The sequence below is a fragment of the Bombus impatiens genome, unplaced genomic scaffold (genome assembly GCF_000188095.3).
Source record: "Bombus impatiens unplaced genomic scaffold, BIMP_2.2 scf_0491, whole genome shotgun sequence".
In the NCBI taxonomy this organism is placed as follows: Eukaryota; Metazoa; Arthropoda; class Insecta; order Hymenoptera; family Apidae; genus Bombus; species Bombus impatiens.
The window spans coordinates 46,485-63,306 of NT_176910.1; the positions used below are offsets into that span (position 1 = coordinate 46,485).

General features: G+C 35.2%; 1 protein-coding gene across 1 annotated transcript in view; it reads left to right on the plus strand.

Moving 5' to 3' along the window:
- LOC100741349 (prolyl 4-hydroxylase subunit alpha-1) overlaps positions 1-16,822 on the plus strand; it is a 225,029-nt gene that overhangs the window by 36,325 nt on the left and 171,882 nt on the right. The window contains exon 2 of the mRNA XM_012387903.3: positions 3,387-3,445. The gene's annotated coding sequence lies outside the window, so the exon portion shown is untranslated. The remainder of the gene's footprint in view (positions 1-3,386; positions 3,446-16,822) is intronic.

Below are 16,822 nucleotides of genomic sequence, written 5' to 3' on the forward strand. Positions count from 1 at the left end.
CTTTGTCAAAAAAACAGTCAAAGAAAGGGAGCGAAGAAGAATGTGAAATATCAAAGGGAAGCAGGAAACAGAAGAGGAAACAGCTCGAAGTAATTCAAGAATACGTTGCGACCAAAATCCTCCCTCGAAACTTTACGATCTTCTTTTCTCTTTTTTCTTTGCCGCGAACAAAACCACCGACTGGCTGGCATTCCTTGCACGTTGTTTCGCTAATTGTAACTCCGTCGCCGCCCTTTGTTTCCACCATATTTTCACAGAGAATGAGAATTTTTGCTCGGCCTCTACTTCTTTTCCAGCCTCTTCTCCGTCAACCCTTTTCTCGTCCCTGTTCCTTTGCTTTCCCTGTTTCTTGCTTTGTCTTCACGGAGGCGCGCGCGAAATTGGGGACATTTTCCGCGCCACCGTGAACACTCGCGAAATTAAAGTGGCCACACGCCTCCTTTCTTTCTCTTTTCCTTTCTTCCTTCCTGATGCTTTTCCTCTCTTTAGGAAACGTGGCCTCCGCGATAGCAACGTCCCCGCGTGACGGAAATTTATGACGGAAGATGCTCGGCGAAAATACGCGCGTACGACGTTCAGCGAGGTTTTCTTTTCTTTATTCTTGTCGGCCGTGCACCGAGCACCGCAGAGAAATAATTTTGGAATGCTAGGAGGTGTAGCGAGACCGTTCTTGACGATGTTGCACGTTGGAATTTATGTTAGGCTCGCGTCCTGCTTCCTTCTTTTTCTTGTTATTGCGTTTTACAATTTAACCAGAGGAACTTGTTCCAGCTTTGTTCGTGTCTCTCAGCCTGAAAGCTTCGCGTAATATGTTGTAATAAAATACAGGTGGTGGTACGATATGATGATGGAATGATCTGTTGTTACGTAAGCGAAGAATACGAGGAAGGCCTCCGTGGAATGATCTTGAACCTTGTTCCTTCGATTCGCATTATACGTTATAATACACTGGTGTACCGAATGTATCAAGTTTGGTATTACATTTTCTCTGAGCATGAGCTTGCTCTCTTACACGATATTCTGAGGTACTATGATGTACATCGAGGTATAATGCAATTAAAATGTAACGCTTAAAACCAATTCTAATATATTATACCATTTTCCAAAACTCTTAGGTGGATTTAATATAATTCAAATTTTGCGCGGTCTTTAACAATTTCTTAACAGATTCATTTAGTACTGGACAACTGCTCTGTTTATAATACTTTAGGAAACCTAATTTATGTTATTCATTTCTTTCTTATACTCTTTAAAGTAAAGTTTAGATTGAGAATTGTTTATTTTTACCTGCCTGGTCATCTCCAAAAATTAACGACGAGAAAATCATCTTTAAATATCGTCCATGAAATGACAGGTGAAAACATTGTCTACCAAACAAATTTCAATATTATCGCAAATACTAATAACGCAAATGGCCTGAAACCTCCGCGCGCCACCGTATTTGATTACGCGAAAGCAAACGGAGAATATCATTGAGTTATCGTCGTTCCGTTAACAACAAACTCCCATTGTACAGGGATCGTTGGTGAAATTTATATATGGCTCTCCTGACGTTTGCGGAGCCGCAAGTTAGCCTCAAAAGGGACCAGATGTACTGGCGTTTCCAAGAGGAACTTGTTCCTCTTTTTCGCGCTTCTGGAAATTGATAAAATTAGTTTCTCGAATAAACGACACTCTCGAACAACCTGAGTGGATAACGAGTTTCTCGTGTCGGATTCGGACACTATATAAATATATATGGAGTACATATTCAATGGAAATATTCATATGATTTTTAATGGAAATACAATTACTAAATAATAATTCAGTTCAATTAATAAATATATTTTTTCGGGACCAGCGAATAAAACGTGACGAAGAAAACTGGAAGGAAAAAGGAGCGAGTCGCACAGGGAAGGAAGATATTCACGATGGTGAATTCGTAATTGTATTTCCATCGAATTTACCGACGATGAAGTAATTAAATGCCATTTCTTGCCAGCGGAAATGCGGTTAACACAGCTGACTCGCGAGAAGAGATATCAAGTTTCGGAATGATATGACGTTATTTCGAGGCTAATGTAGGTCGTGAAAAAGTTGCGGAAGTCCTCGACAGATTATTATGTTCTCTTATGATATGCAGTTGATATAGATGAGCTTTTGTAAGAGTTGTATTTATGTGAGATTTTGATCGATCGAACTAATATTTAGCGCTTCGTTGATTAGTAATATTTGTTAGGAGAATAAGTTTTCTTTGAAATAGATAGGTTTGGGAAATTTCATCGAGGTTCGACTGTAGAGAATTTGCGATACAAAATGAAGCACAGTGCGATGAGAATTAATTTGGAAAATATTCCCTTTGCTTCGGTATTTTCGTTCTTTCTTATTTTCTTATTTTCGATTCTAATGTTTCTACGTATAAGATATACACGTTAAGACTAAAATTGAAATTAGTATGCATTATTAAATGGATTTTATTTATCCCTTTCGAATTCATACTTTTGGACGATTATAGGAGAAATTTCAATTGAAAACACATTTTCCTAGTGTTTTTATTTTTTATTTCATTGAAATGCAAGGGCTATTTTACCTTAAAATAAATATATTTATTAATTATAACTACATACTAGCTGCTCTTACTCTTATTAATTCCGATAACAACAGCAAGCAATGTTTGTATAGCTGAAATTGAACAACATTTTCGATCGAAATTCTGTTAAATTATATATCAATTTAGACAAAACACACGGCCCTGTGTAACTTCAGAATACGCGTTCGTATAACCGAAAGCACACCCTAACAACGTAATTCGGATAATGGAGGCTCACTTATGAGTTCATAGTGACTGACGCTAAACAAAATGTGGTTCGTATAAACGAGCCGAGAATAAGCGAAGTTCCGCTGTACTTATTCAATTTTATGAATTAAATTTTCTTAAAAGTGGCGCATGTGTGTGGAATAATGGTTGAATAATGGCATAAAGCGCGAAAGAAGCCATGAACCTAGAAAAGCGGCATCGAACTAATTCCTATCAGCGTAGCACGGCGTAGCCAAAGCAATTTCCTGAAACTTCCCTCTGGAGAAATGCCTCTAGAGCTTCTTAAGTTTCCCAAGAGGAAATACCTAGTAATTTTCACGTTGCCGGTAAATTTCGTTTCCCGTTTCTCGTTATCGTCTCGTTTAAGCTTTTCGTTTCGCGCGCCGTTCAATATCCTATAGCATCAATGATAACCGTCTTTCGTAGGTACAATGGAACGCGTATCTTACTGTTCCACGTTAGCATCCTTTTAGTCGAGAAAAAAGAAAAAAAAAAAAAGGAGGAGACATATAATTTTTATCGAACGGCTCGTTCTGATCAGAATTTGACAGGGCACTAATTGACCTTGCGATAATTCTTTCTGTTACAGGTTCCCGACCTGCTCTGATCTTATACCCAAGTTTCATTACCAATCGTTGAACAGTACAGGTATGCTGTTTCGAAAATTATAATTAGTATTCTAGATAATGAAACGTGAAATAATGATAATAATTAAATGTATATAGAATTGGCGAATATTTGGCGAAATATTTGAAAAGGATATTATTCTTATTTCGTACAAAATATGCACGTGCTGCTCTGCGTCTCTTCTTGTTCCTGATACGAGAAATATCTTTCAAATTAGTCGTCTTAAGACACAAATATTTTAATCCTTTGCACTCCTATGTCGAGTCGACATCAGTTTTTATCTGAGGAGCTCCTTTGTCGAGTCCCACTCGACATTCCTTCAGTCCCACCTTTTTTGCGAAACGTGCGAAAGAAAAGCAGGATTGCATCCTGGAAATTGTTTCAAGATATATCACACTTAAAATTTACAAAATACAACAATAGTGTGAATAAAATTGGTATTTAAGTGAATTTATTTAAACTGTTTTATTTTTTAGTTAAAGTAAAGTTCAAATAAAACACTTAAAAACGTTGGGAGTTGCTGCTAACGAAATTGAAATAAAATTCGGAGTGCAAAGGGTTAATACCTTTTAAAGAGTGTACCTTACGAAGAAAGGTACGTGTACAACGTGTGAGAAAATATCTAATTTCGTTTTAGAAAACCGTCAGTCTTCGAAACTTGAAAAAAAAAGACCATCGGGGTAGAAAATTATAAATCATAATGTTGGCCATTACTTTGTCATAATTTTTTACTACCGATAAGAGTAACTTTGCATACAAGAAATTTCTAAGAAATTACCAAGAAGTCACTAGTAACATAGAAAAATCCCTACATGCGAGAAATCACGGAAAAGCAAAAAATTCTTTACCACAGTAAATCACTCGTTGCGTAGAAAATCCGTCGCGATAAAAAATTACAAAGAACAACCAACACCGCGGAAAGTCTCGATTTCTGTAAAGCACAATACATTTTATTGGATTTTTCAACGAAAGTCCTTTGATCGTTCACGCACACTGCACATTTATTACTGTAGATATGGAAAATATTAATTCCACGTATAAAACAGCAACGAATCGTCGTGTCGGGACGAAACGATTCTTCGAACACACGATCGAATCTCATTTCTCGCGGCGACCGGGTAAAGAGGATTTATCGAATTTCACGTTTCACGAGAAATTTATTCGGAGCCAACGACCACGGTCGCGAGCTGCTCGAGTTACGGTGGTTGGCTGTCGACGATTATTAAGTACAGCAAAAAGCTTTGTGCTCCCTTTTCCTTCGCAAATCGTAGGAATACCAATGACACAGCCTCGTGGCTACGGGATTCTAAACGAAGAAAATCACCGTGGCACGCACAAAAAGCGTTGTTACGTTTGATTGTTTGTAGTGGAAAAAATGGGTGGTACTTTACCTTTATGGCATTACCCATCATTAAAGAATACGTGATGTCATGAATATTATCTATCGAGTCGATTTTACATGTTAAAACGGCGAAGAAAGTTCCTGTAGAAAAATATCGTTTGAGATTTATTTTCTAAATTATAAACAGTTTCATTTGATGCTGGAAATAATATCGATCAACTGAATTGAAATCAATGAATCTTTTTTTCTATTTTACTCATATTTCTCAGTTTAATATGACAGTCGAAGTCCCATGTGACGCATGTCACAAAAATTACAACACATAATAACACGAGACAATTCTTAATAAACGTTGAATAAGTTGTAGCCATTTTTATCGATTAATAATTTTTACCTATGTTTATAGATCACGATAGAATCGACTGTGACTAACGTTACAAATTTTCCAAACCGTACAATACTCGTACTTTCGAAATATCCCGCGAAACAAAGGCTGATGTCTGATAAAAGAGCTCGCCGGGTATGCAGGATAAAAGGATGACTAGGGAAACTAGATCGATATTTCGAGACTCGATATTTCGACCGTCTGCCTCCGCGTGAAAAACTTTTCATATTGAGGCGAATGGATCCGTGATCGGTAACGTTTCTTTCCAAACAGCAGACAAAGTTATCTGAGGAATGTGATGAATGTCTGAAATGTCATTTTTGCTAGTTTCTTTTCTGAAATGTGCCGGGTTGAATTGGTTCAATTTTTGAACCGAGCTTCAGATGAAACGTTTTTCTTACGTTCGATTTTCTTTAAGATTGCAATCAGTAGATTTTTCAATGGTCCAATGTAAAAGGCCGTGTTTTTACGTACCGCCGAGAGTTTTGACGCATCGTTTTTCGCTCCATTATAGTTCGTTTGATCAGCTGTTTATCTTTTTTACCGAGAAGAACGTGACGATACGTTTTAACAGCTTTTAGTTGTGAAACGTGATGCTATATCGATACTAATTTTGACCTCCTATAGTTTTTAACTTCCCATAGCGTGACGTATTTTATTCGGTCATCGATAAATTGCGAATTTTTATGCAAATTTATATTTTTTAGGATGCAATTTAAAAAGTAGTATTTAGATGGATATTCGTTTTACTGGTTAAAAATGATAAAGAGTATTTCATTTTAACGCTACATCGATACCTTTTTAATCTTCTATAATGTGACGTATTTTAATCGGTGATCGTTAGATCGCGAATTTTTATGCAAATTCATATCTTTCAGGATGCAATTTAAAAAGTAGTATTTAGATGGATATTCGTTTTACTGGTTATAAATGATAAAGAGTATTTCATTTTAACGCTACAGCGATACCTTTTTGATCTTCTATAATGTGACGTATTTTAATCGGTGATCGTTAGATCGCGAATTTTTATGCAAAACTATACTTTTCAGGATACAATTTAAAATACAGGATTTGGTTGGTATATTCATTTTATTGATTAAATATGATAACGAATACGTCATTTTGGATACTTTATGCGCGTACATAATATATCATATACATTCTATGCATTTTTACATTTTTACATTTTTCACAAGTCCATAAAAAATCGCGGTCTGATTGTCAAATTCTATGCAAATCCAGCGAGTGTTCCATGCAATATCGTTTCCGATGGTCGGGCAACCTGCAGACTATATGTCAAATTTTATAAGCCAAAACAGAATAAATCCGTATTTATCGTCTATCGCGAGATTAAAGCAACTTGTCAGAGTCGACGAAAGCCACGCTGATGTAATTTAGAAGGAGCACTATAACCGGCGGAAATAAACAGAAGACGAAGTTGTTGGAAGAACAGATCAGCGTGGTGAACCACCTCTTTCGACCTAACGTTTTCAAAGACCCGAAAACTGAGCTGGTTAACCAGTGAAATTCGAGGATGATAAAGATAACGAGGAAAGAGAGGAAAGCAAGATGCTTCGACTAGTTGTAATTTGTTTCTTTGCGTCCCATAGCGCGACAATTTGGCTTCGAATTAACGGAAATCCTCGGATCGAGAATGAAAGAAGGAACGCGCGGTTGGATGTCATAAGGGTAGGAGAGAAGAAAAAGAGCAGAGACGTGGAAAAAGTTGCCTTTGAAAGGAATAGATAGCTACTAGAAGACTTTTACTGGCTTTAATCCTTTGTCATTTTATATCGAATCGAATTCGATATCAATTTCGTTCTCTTTGTCGTTTGGAGTTGACGCGACCAGCTCGTTATTTCATTTTACGATTGCAATTTTCCAAATTGATTAATCCTTTGAGAATTGATCGTATTAATGTGTTATTAGTGCGTGTATACGTGTAGTTTCTTGCTTAAATTTGTCGATATCGTTCCCTGAGAATCGAGAGGTTTTCTAATATACGTGGCGAATACAACTTACACGCATGTCAACTATTTTATTAAATATTAAAGTTTTATAAGTTTTATAAAGAAATAATAGACGCACAATGTTTTTTATCTTATATTAGTTTATTGAATTATGCATGAATATAATAATAGAAATAGAACGAAATGGATGATACCTAAGTCGATAAAATAATATAAAACAGAAATTGTTGTTCATCTATTATCACCTTAAGAAATGAAAGAAATTTTTCGGACAACCTAATAGTTGGTCATATGGTATAACACATAAAAATTGGAGATGAACTGTATATTGTAAAGAGCATATTTGCATGTTCTTAACATACGATCGCTCGGTATTTAAGGACGTATATCGTAACGTTTCTTACAATAATAACAAAATATTTCTTCCGTATTAATTTGTTGCTAATCCGTGACTAATCGAATCTGTCGTATGATTTTATATAATATATTACATGTTACATATATTATATACGAAATTTGCATACAGTGATTTAGTTAGATTAGAAGAATCGGACATTAGGTGACGATCGATTTTAAAAGCTAGTTAAGTCTAAAAAGTAAAGCGCACACTAATTAATCCTTTGTAACGTGTAACTTCAAAGTTACATACTGATATATCCTCCGGGATAGCACAGAATTGTACACGTAGCATATTACCCGGACGTCGAACACGGCCGTATGATATTTTAACATGGCGATCGATATTTCGCTGTTTTATACTTCGCTGAATAATGCACTATCACAGAAGCGCAGTATTTCTTAACTGTCGTGCAACTCCTACCAATCAAGTACAACACTGCCATTTAACGTGTTAACTCAGTGGCTCTTTAGCCAGGGAACTTCTGACACGAAATGAAAAATGAATAAGGGGAATGAATCGTCGGTAGCAGATGGGATTTGGCGGGACGTAATGGGACGGATACATTGCAGTATGTGCGGTAGAATTAATAAAAGATTAATCGATAAAAAATTAAAATAGCACACACGTGATCGTTCGTATAAATTTTTCTCTTGTACACTTTTTTTTCCTATTTAACATTTATACGATTTCAACGAACTGTTTAAAACGTATGGGTAATCGCGACATTTAAAGAATAAAACACATGTAATGGAGCCTTTTAATATCGAACCTTTCTCCTTATTCAACCAAATTATATTTAAGAAAGAACGAGACTTTTGTAGTGGATAGCAAATTTGAAAATCTCCTTTCCACCCAATATTCTATACATATAAAACAGAAAAAGGTCGAATTTTAAAAATCAACAGGCTATCGTGTTTGCTTAGGATGAAAACTGAACTCTCTGGACTTGGATTACGTAAGATTTCACGAGGATCGAGTGTAACTATGGAATGTATATTGAAATATGCGTGCAACAGCAATTCGAAGAGTCAGAAATCGTGAAATACGAAGGAGTGAGAGGTATGGAATAACTTGGAATTGGGAGACAAAAGCGGAATATGAAACGAGGACGGACGATATAGACGCGGAAAGGTGAAATCTATCGAGTTCCGGAGTTATTTCGTTATTTCCGTTGGTGGAGCTTTCGAAGTGGACCGGCAGGAAGTTTATGGGATTACTTTTTGAATGGCGCCATCGGGCACCGTGGAGTGGGGCGGTGAAAACGAGATTCACGTGACGACTGGATATGCGAGATTATTTCATTTCATCCTATAACAGACCATTCTGCCGTTTAAATCTATCGATGCTGCTTAAGGTCCATCTTGCTTTACGCTCTTATTCTGTTTTTCTTCCAGCTCGGGGAACATCGAAATTTAAAATCCCTTTTCAAAACTGTATCACGAATTAACTGTTTCTAATTTACTAAACTTTCTAACTTAAGTGTTACAAATCAATAGACGATCAAAAAATTCTAAAAAGTTTGGGATGTTGTATATACATAGGTCAATAAAATTCTTATTTCCGAATATTTTTAATATTTATATTCGACATTTGTTTTAATAGTTTCTAACTACATCTTTCAAAAATATGTAATTTTCCAATTCACATATGTCTCATTCATATGTATAATATGTTTCATATATATAAGAAAAAATACAGATTACGGCGGGGTTTCTGTTTAGAGAGCAGGAAATATTCGATTCTCGTAAATCCTAAATCCGCACGTTATTATTATACTTCGTCAACTCAGTTTTGTCAGTTTACAAACCGCTGGAGATGGAATAGTTAAGAATTAGGGCGACAATGTGTGGACTATGGGTGTTCATGCATTTAATTGGAAAGCGCGAAACTACATAGAATTCACATGATAAAAGAAAATTATAAAATATTCAAAACGAAGAGTACGGGAGAAGGACAGGATAGCTGACATTTCTCGTTTTTTTACGGGATATTATAGTTTTGGGGATTGTATAGTTTTGTAGCGGCACATGCGTCTTAGGACGTTTCGATACGAAAATACCTCACATAGTTGTTTTGCCACAGAGGATTAACACTGTACGACGCACCAAATGTAATAAACAAACTCTGGACAAAGCAATTTCGCTACGTGTAACCTACAACCGACAACAAGTTCAAACCTTCCGGTACCCCCCTCGAACAGAGTTATAAATAGTCTACAGAGTCTATAAATAGACGACCAAAAGTCCTCCAAAAGTCAGCTGGTCGAGCCAATAAGTATAACAAATCAGTCTAGCGAATCAGCATAATAATTAGTATCAGTACCGCAGTATCTTCTAACGAATATCATCAAGCGAGCAACGCTTGCGATTAATTTGATATTCTACATTTTAAAATATCTGTAAACATAGTTAATTAAATTAACTCGCCTCGTTATTAATTTAACCAACAACACGTCTCACCTTCCACCACAGTTTGATATGTTGTTGCGTATTCGATATACGTGTTACCAGAATTACTTATGTATTTAGTTTCGGAGTCGAACACGTATGGTTCGATGTTCTTCGTAATTTTCAAAATATTGATTTTTCGACAAATTTTAAATGTCACTTGTCTTAACACGTTGATTGCCACGACACCCGCATTCGGGTGACGCTACTACTACTTTAGTAATTTGACTACTTGCGAAAGATCGTCGTAGGTATTTGAAAAGATATTCCAGAGGAAATAATAAAACTATTGAATTTTTATAAAAGTAATACGAAAATGGTTTATTATAAAAATTATTTACTCGCATTATTAAAATATCGATGGGAGTACTTAGCAGAGAATGCTTAGCAGAGATTTCAGTGAAAACACGCGTGGCAGTCAACGTGTTAACCTTTTGCACTCCTATGTCGAGTCTGACTCGACATCAAATTTTATCTCCTTTTTTGTGCAACGTGCGAAAGAAAACCAGGATTGCATCCTGGAAATTGTTTCAAGATATATCATACACCTAAAAATTACAAAATACAACAATAGTGTGAATAAAACTGATATTTAAATGAATTTGTTTCTTCCTTTATTTATTTAAATTGTCTTATTTTTTAGTTAAAGTAAAGTTCAAATAAAACACTTAAAAGCGTTGGGAGTTGCTGCTAACGAAATTGAAATAAAATTCGAAGTGCAAAGAGTTAATGATTGTACCTTTGATTTTTACGAAATAACGTCAACTTACATGTCATCCTTAAACTTACATCTGTGAACTTAACAGGTTGTTCTCATTTCTCCTTCGTTATCGAAAAAGAAAACTATCAGTCAATAAATTAGTAAAACTGAAGCAACAAATTAATAGACGATCAAAAAATTCTAAAAAGTCTGGGATGTTGTATATATATTGGTCAAATAAATTCTCATTTCCGAATATTTGTAATGATTATATTCGACTTTTTTTTTAATAGCCCGTAATCAAACAAAAGTCGTGCAGTTATCAGTTTCCTTGATAATTCATTTGTATTCTAACGATTGAAATGGACCGGCTAAAGGTAGATGAGAATTCGGCGAATAGAGTCGGTTTCGTGCAAGTTCGTTAGAATATTTTCACGATGGTTAACTGCATCTCCGCGGTATCGTTCGGACTCTATTCGACGTCCATTCTTATGTTAATTTATCGCCCGCCAACTAATACGCGGCATAATGGAACATGGATTTATTGCCCGCAATTTATCACGATGAAAAGGGAGATATTATTGGAGGAATTGCGGGGGTTAGCGTTGCGGAAGAACGGGATCGGGAATTTCAATGGAAATACCGAATTCGCGGGTTTACATAAAAATAGGGGACCAGTTCTTGGGCAATTATGGGAGGATAATAGCGATGAAAAGAAATTTTCTAGAGAAAATCGTTGAATGAGAATACAAATTGAGGAGAATTTCGCGAAATCGAGATAACGAAGAAAAATGGTGAAGGAGGAAGTTGAAGGAGAAAAAGAGAGAAATAAGGTTTAATAAAATTAGAAGAAATAAAGTTAGGGAAGTTAAATAAAGTTTGGAAAAAAATTGCGTAAAATCATGACGGCCAGATTTAAGAACTTTTCAGAAGTAGAAGAAGTTGAAGAAACACAAGACGAGAGAAAGCGGGGGGCGATTCGATAAGGCTGTGAACATTTTGCGAAATCGAGAGTAGTAGTTTCAGGAAGCTTAGAAAACTCGGGAGAATTTCAGAAAAAAGAGGACCATGAATCTGGTCAGAACCAGAAACCATGCTAAGTCAGGAGAAACAGTTGAAAAAAGAAAGAAGTAAAGAACAGATTTTTAAACCTAAGAAATATTTATTGTTAGCAAATTTAAAAGCGTATGGTTCCGAGCTTCTTGTGGGTGGCAAACGAGATCGAAAGGTGAGCTAGGAAAATTCGAAGATTCTGAGAACCTGAGGGAAGACAGTTTTGTCTTGTCATAGAATGTGCAGAAATACAATTGACAAATAGAAAATGATAAAATCTTTAGAAATACAAAATAGGAAATGTTAGGGAACTTAAAAAATAAAATGTAAAACTATGATATCGTGAAAGGAAAAAGAAATGACTATAGAGAAAATGAAAAGAGCTTGAAGAACTTGGTACTATAATCTACAGAATGTAATTAAATCTAATCCAAAACTTGGAAATCGGAAACTGTCATTTAAAACTATGCAATTATTTAGAATAATTTTATTAGAAACTATACAAAACTATTCAACAACTTGTGATTACAATTTACAAAAAAAAAAAAAAATGATAAATAAAGTCAGAATCATAAAATAAAAATGTTGAAGTATACGATAGATATACTTAACGTAGGAGGAAAATTGGACAGCAATTAGTATCTGGAACAAAGATTACTTTGAAATATTGAACTGACGATGATCAAGGCTGATTACTCGAGAGGTTGGTCACTTGTTAAGTAATCGCTGAGCGTGGAAGCAGTTTTCGCCGGTTTGAAATTTGCAGGAAGGACCTCCTGGTGTTCTGGCTAATCGGTCGCGTTAAGATCTATTTACAAAATCACGGATATTTATAGTTGCACCGATTCTGATGCAAATGAAGAAACCGTCCAGGCCCGTGACTCGTCTTCTGATAAAGTCATTTGTCCCGTTTACCGTCTGTGTTCTACTTGAAATTATCTTGCACGCTCTTCCTGCGCCCGATAAGCCCACGTACAGAGAAAGAAAGATTGCTGTCTGACATTTCATTGGAATCTTCTTCGCGGAATCTTGGCAGAGAAATGGAACCTACGCATAATATTAGCGTTTATTTCTTTCTCGTGTCATGATGAACTTTGTAAAAAGTATTTGTGAATGTTTTGAACTATTTCGTATAACTTGTACAAATTAGTCGTATAATCTTAGTTTTAATCTGTTTTTCTATCATTTGTAAACTTTAAAACATCTTTGCACGTGGAGATTGGTGTCTTTAAATCGAGATACATATTATCAATTTTTATATACATTTCATTTACTATTTGTAATTTAATATTTCTCTTCGTTCATTAAACGTGTTATGCACGCAGAGAAAATCACAATTGAGTATTGGAAATAATTAAATGAACAAACAAAAAGTTCTTTTTTATTTATTTAAATTTTACAATTTGTCCAGTAGGACATTTGGTAAAATATTATAGCTTAGTGGTATAATAATATAACATGTGGGTGGCTACCCCCAGCGGAGTACCATCTTCGTATTTGTTAGGTTATATCCTTCGTGACAAACAAAAAGTGGCTTTAAAGAAGGCAGATCTTCTCGTTGCTATACTTATTTACATATTTGTAAACGAAAAGCTATGTATATTCTATTTAATTATCGTGAAAGTTTGAGGCCTAAAATTTCAATTTAATAAACGGCTCGATAAAGATTTAAAATCGTTACCGAGGATAATTAACGTATTTATTCCCGATATCTGTTCGCGTAAATATCGTCCCCCTGTTTTTCGGATTGTCGTCGAAATCCTCGCCATTTATCAGCGTGCCGTTTTTTCGGTCGAGTAACGCGCGACGCTGGATAATTGTGCGGAATCGCGTAATCCGTTTAAGGGGCGCAATTTTGTCGCGTCGAATTCGAGCTTCTGATTGCGTTTACTCGTTCGGATACATCGCCGTGTCTGTTTATCGAACGATAGCGATGGCTCGCGCGTGCAAAATTACCACGATTCGTAACGCATCTGGACCCTGGTAACGACTACGAATAATTTTTCATCTCTTCTATTTCTAGCCAACGGGATATCTCTGTTCGCGAACTGAAACAGAAGTTGGATGCAAGAAGAATCTTAGTACCAAAAGTAGGTTTCGAAAAAATTGTTTCTACTTGATTTAATTGAAATTAGGTACTTTTATATGTAGCAATGTCTTTCTCTTCTTCTTCTTTTTTTTTTTTTATTAATATTTAAGACTCAACTAGAGGTCTTCCTTTTAGAGGATTTCCTCTTTTTTAACTTATCCACAAATGTTCGGAAATTTATTATTTCTCTTTTGTAGTTTCGTTGGTTTAATGACAATTCTGGACTGAGTTGACGAATAGAATTAATTTAAATTATTCCTACTCTTCTCTGGCCTTTTTGGTGTAACAGAGACAATTATAAAAAACGAATTGAAAAAGATCGTTTACTAGTATCGTTTTTTAATATCTACATTGTATGAGTATGTAATATTTGAGAAGAATATATATGTATCGGATTGGATAATGCAGTTTGTTCGATTTTTATTGGTGTATAGAGGAGTGTTGTAAAAATTGTTTAACCCCTTAACCTACAACTACGGCCATAGCCCGTGGTACGATGATCGGGCCAAATATAATATATAATATAATATATAATAGCTTGTTTACGTTTTCGGCCCAAAATTCTCGAACGTAAATCGTAGGGTAAGGGGTTAAAGACTGTAGTATCTAGGTACGTGTATTTTTATCGAAAAATATAAAAGAGAAATAGGATTTTAGACCAAATAATAGTTTTGGACTAAAAACTGTTGGTGTGCTTTTTTGAAGAAAATCATAAATGAACTTTTTGATCAATTCAATAATGTAAATAAAATCTAGTTTATATATGAAGATGCAAATAAAATTTTGTCAACTAATCGTCGACTAAAAAAATTTCTCGTAACTTCGTCAATCTTACAGACATGTGGATGAAATTTGTATAGAACGATGAAGAATCTATCTATATATTTTATGTAGAAGAAAAGTCAAATAACTCATATATCCAGCAGCACGATTATTAATAGCTATGATACGTGTAAAAATAAAAATAAAAAGATAACGAATCGGTAAACAAAAGTGGAAAAAACGTGTTGGCGTCGGTCCAACGTTTTTCGCGCGTTTATCTCCAATATTTGTATTCCTGTTTATGGTACTTCGCGATGAAAACTGCTCCCCAACTCTATGGTACCAGTACACACACTTTCGTTCATTCGCACTCTCACCCTCGATAATTTCAACTCAATTTTCGCTAGCTCTCTCATTTCTACTTTTTCTCTCACTTTCGTTCGTGTGTTTGCTTATGAAAATTTCCTTCACACGCAATATTTTTTTATGAGCACGAGTGAGAAAGTTTTTCTCAGTTTTCTTTCTCCTTTCATTCGTCAGTATCTTTTTTCAGTTTTCTTCTTTTTAACGCAGACTTTCTAGACTTCTTCATCCTTTCCCTTTCTTTCTCTTTTTTTTTCATTCTTTTTTTTTTGTTATTCGTAGTAGTCAGAGATTTTCTGTCGTGTACTTCCTTTTTTCATCTCGACTATTTTCCTACTAGGCACATTTTTCTCTCCTCTGTTTGCCTTTCCGTTAAAGTTACCTTTTTTCCGTACGTCTTTTCTGTCATTTTAGCTTTTGTTATTACATTTTATCAGATTTTATATGGAAACCTTTTATCATCCAATACAGTGCATAATCGTTAAAGAATGTCGGAAAAGTCAATTTTCTTGGTTGTTACGCATTTTATTGGCGAACGATGTTTAACTTTGAATGAACGTTAACCCTGGTTTCTCAACTCCCACGTTTTCGACGTATGTCAATTTCTGCCTTCGGCATTTAACGTTTCACTTAAAATTAATTATATGTTCAGAAATTTTTCTTCAATTTATCTTTCACTCTTCTCGTACTACTTGACGTTATATCGTATTTCCTCTTTCATTTCTATCTGCGACATAATTATCATTAATATTTTACATGAATTCTATATTTCACGATATTATTTTTTAATTTCCTTTTCAAATTTTCCTTGCACTGTCTCTCCACCTCATCCATTCTAATGGTACGTATATCACATTCGCTCTTGCATTTTTAATTCCAATGTATCATTAATATTTTACATTAATCCTATATCGCGCAATATTCATTTCTATGCAACTACATAAGTAAAAGTTTACAAACTCAACTCGTCACAACTTTCAAACGTTTAAGGGTTACAGCACACGAATTCAACATTTTACAATTTTCCAACGTTTATCAGTTTACTCTCCGTTTCTCATCCTGTTTTCTCATGTTATTCTACATTTATTCTTTCACTCTTCGTACAATACGATGATTATTTCTATCCTTCTGCATTAATATTTATTCACCGTGTAATTTTTCTTTTTCGTAATGTTGCTTCTCAGTATTATTTTCCTCTACATTTTTCCATCGCTCCTATACTTGAACTTTTATTCCATTTATTTCAACGCGAAGGTGTATTCATTTTTCCCGCACGTTCTCTCGCCTTTTCCGGTATCATTTCTCACTTCCCCATTACCTCACATTCAAACTCGCGTTTCTCTTCTTTTTCTCTTTAATCAGTCGCGTTAACTTCTCTCCCTCTCCCTCTCCCTTCTCAATGTTCACTGCCGCTGTCGCTGCAAATTACGTGGACGGTATAATATAAAATGCTCGGCTTATCCTTCCGGAAGTTCGAGCCTCTCTTTGTACTTTCATATGATACAATTTTCTCGTTGTCCTCTCTGTCTTCTTCTAGTTTCCTACCTTTTTGTACTTTCTATCTTTTTGTTGTTTTCACTCTCAGTTGCACGGCGATCCAATTATCGGATGAAACGTAGGAGCAAGAACGCGTCGCAAGGACTGAAAAGCATGACGACAATAATATTATCAGTGCTAACTGAGATCGCTTCTGTTTCGATTACGATCGTTAATATCGGTTTATCGAGTTCTACGTAGGAGACAAATGTGATTTTTGTTTTCGATGTCCGTGCTGCTTGGTGTACAAAAAAAGTACATATTTTGATTCCATGTGATTAAAAAGAGAACTGACTTTCAGATCGAAGGATATTTTAAACATACATAGTTGATAAACTTAACTGTACATGT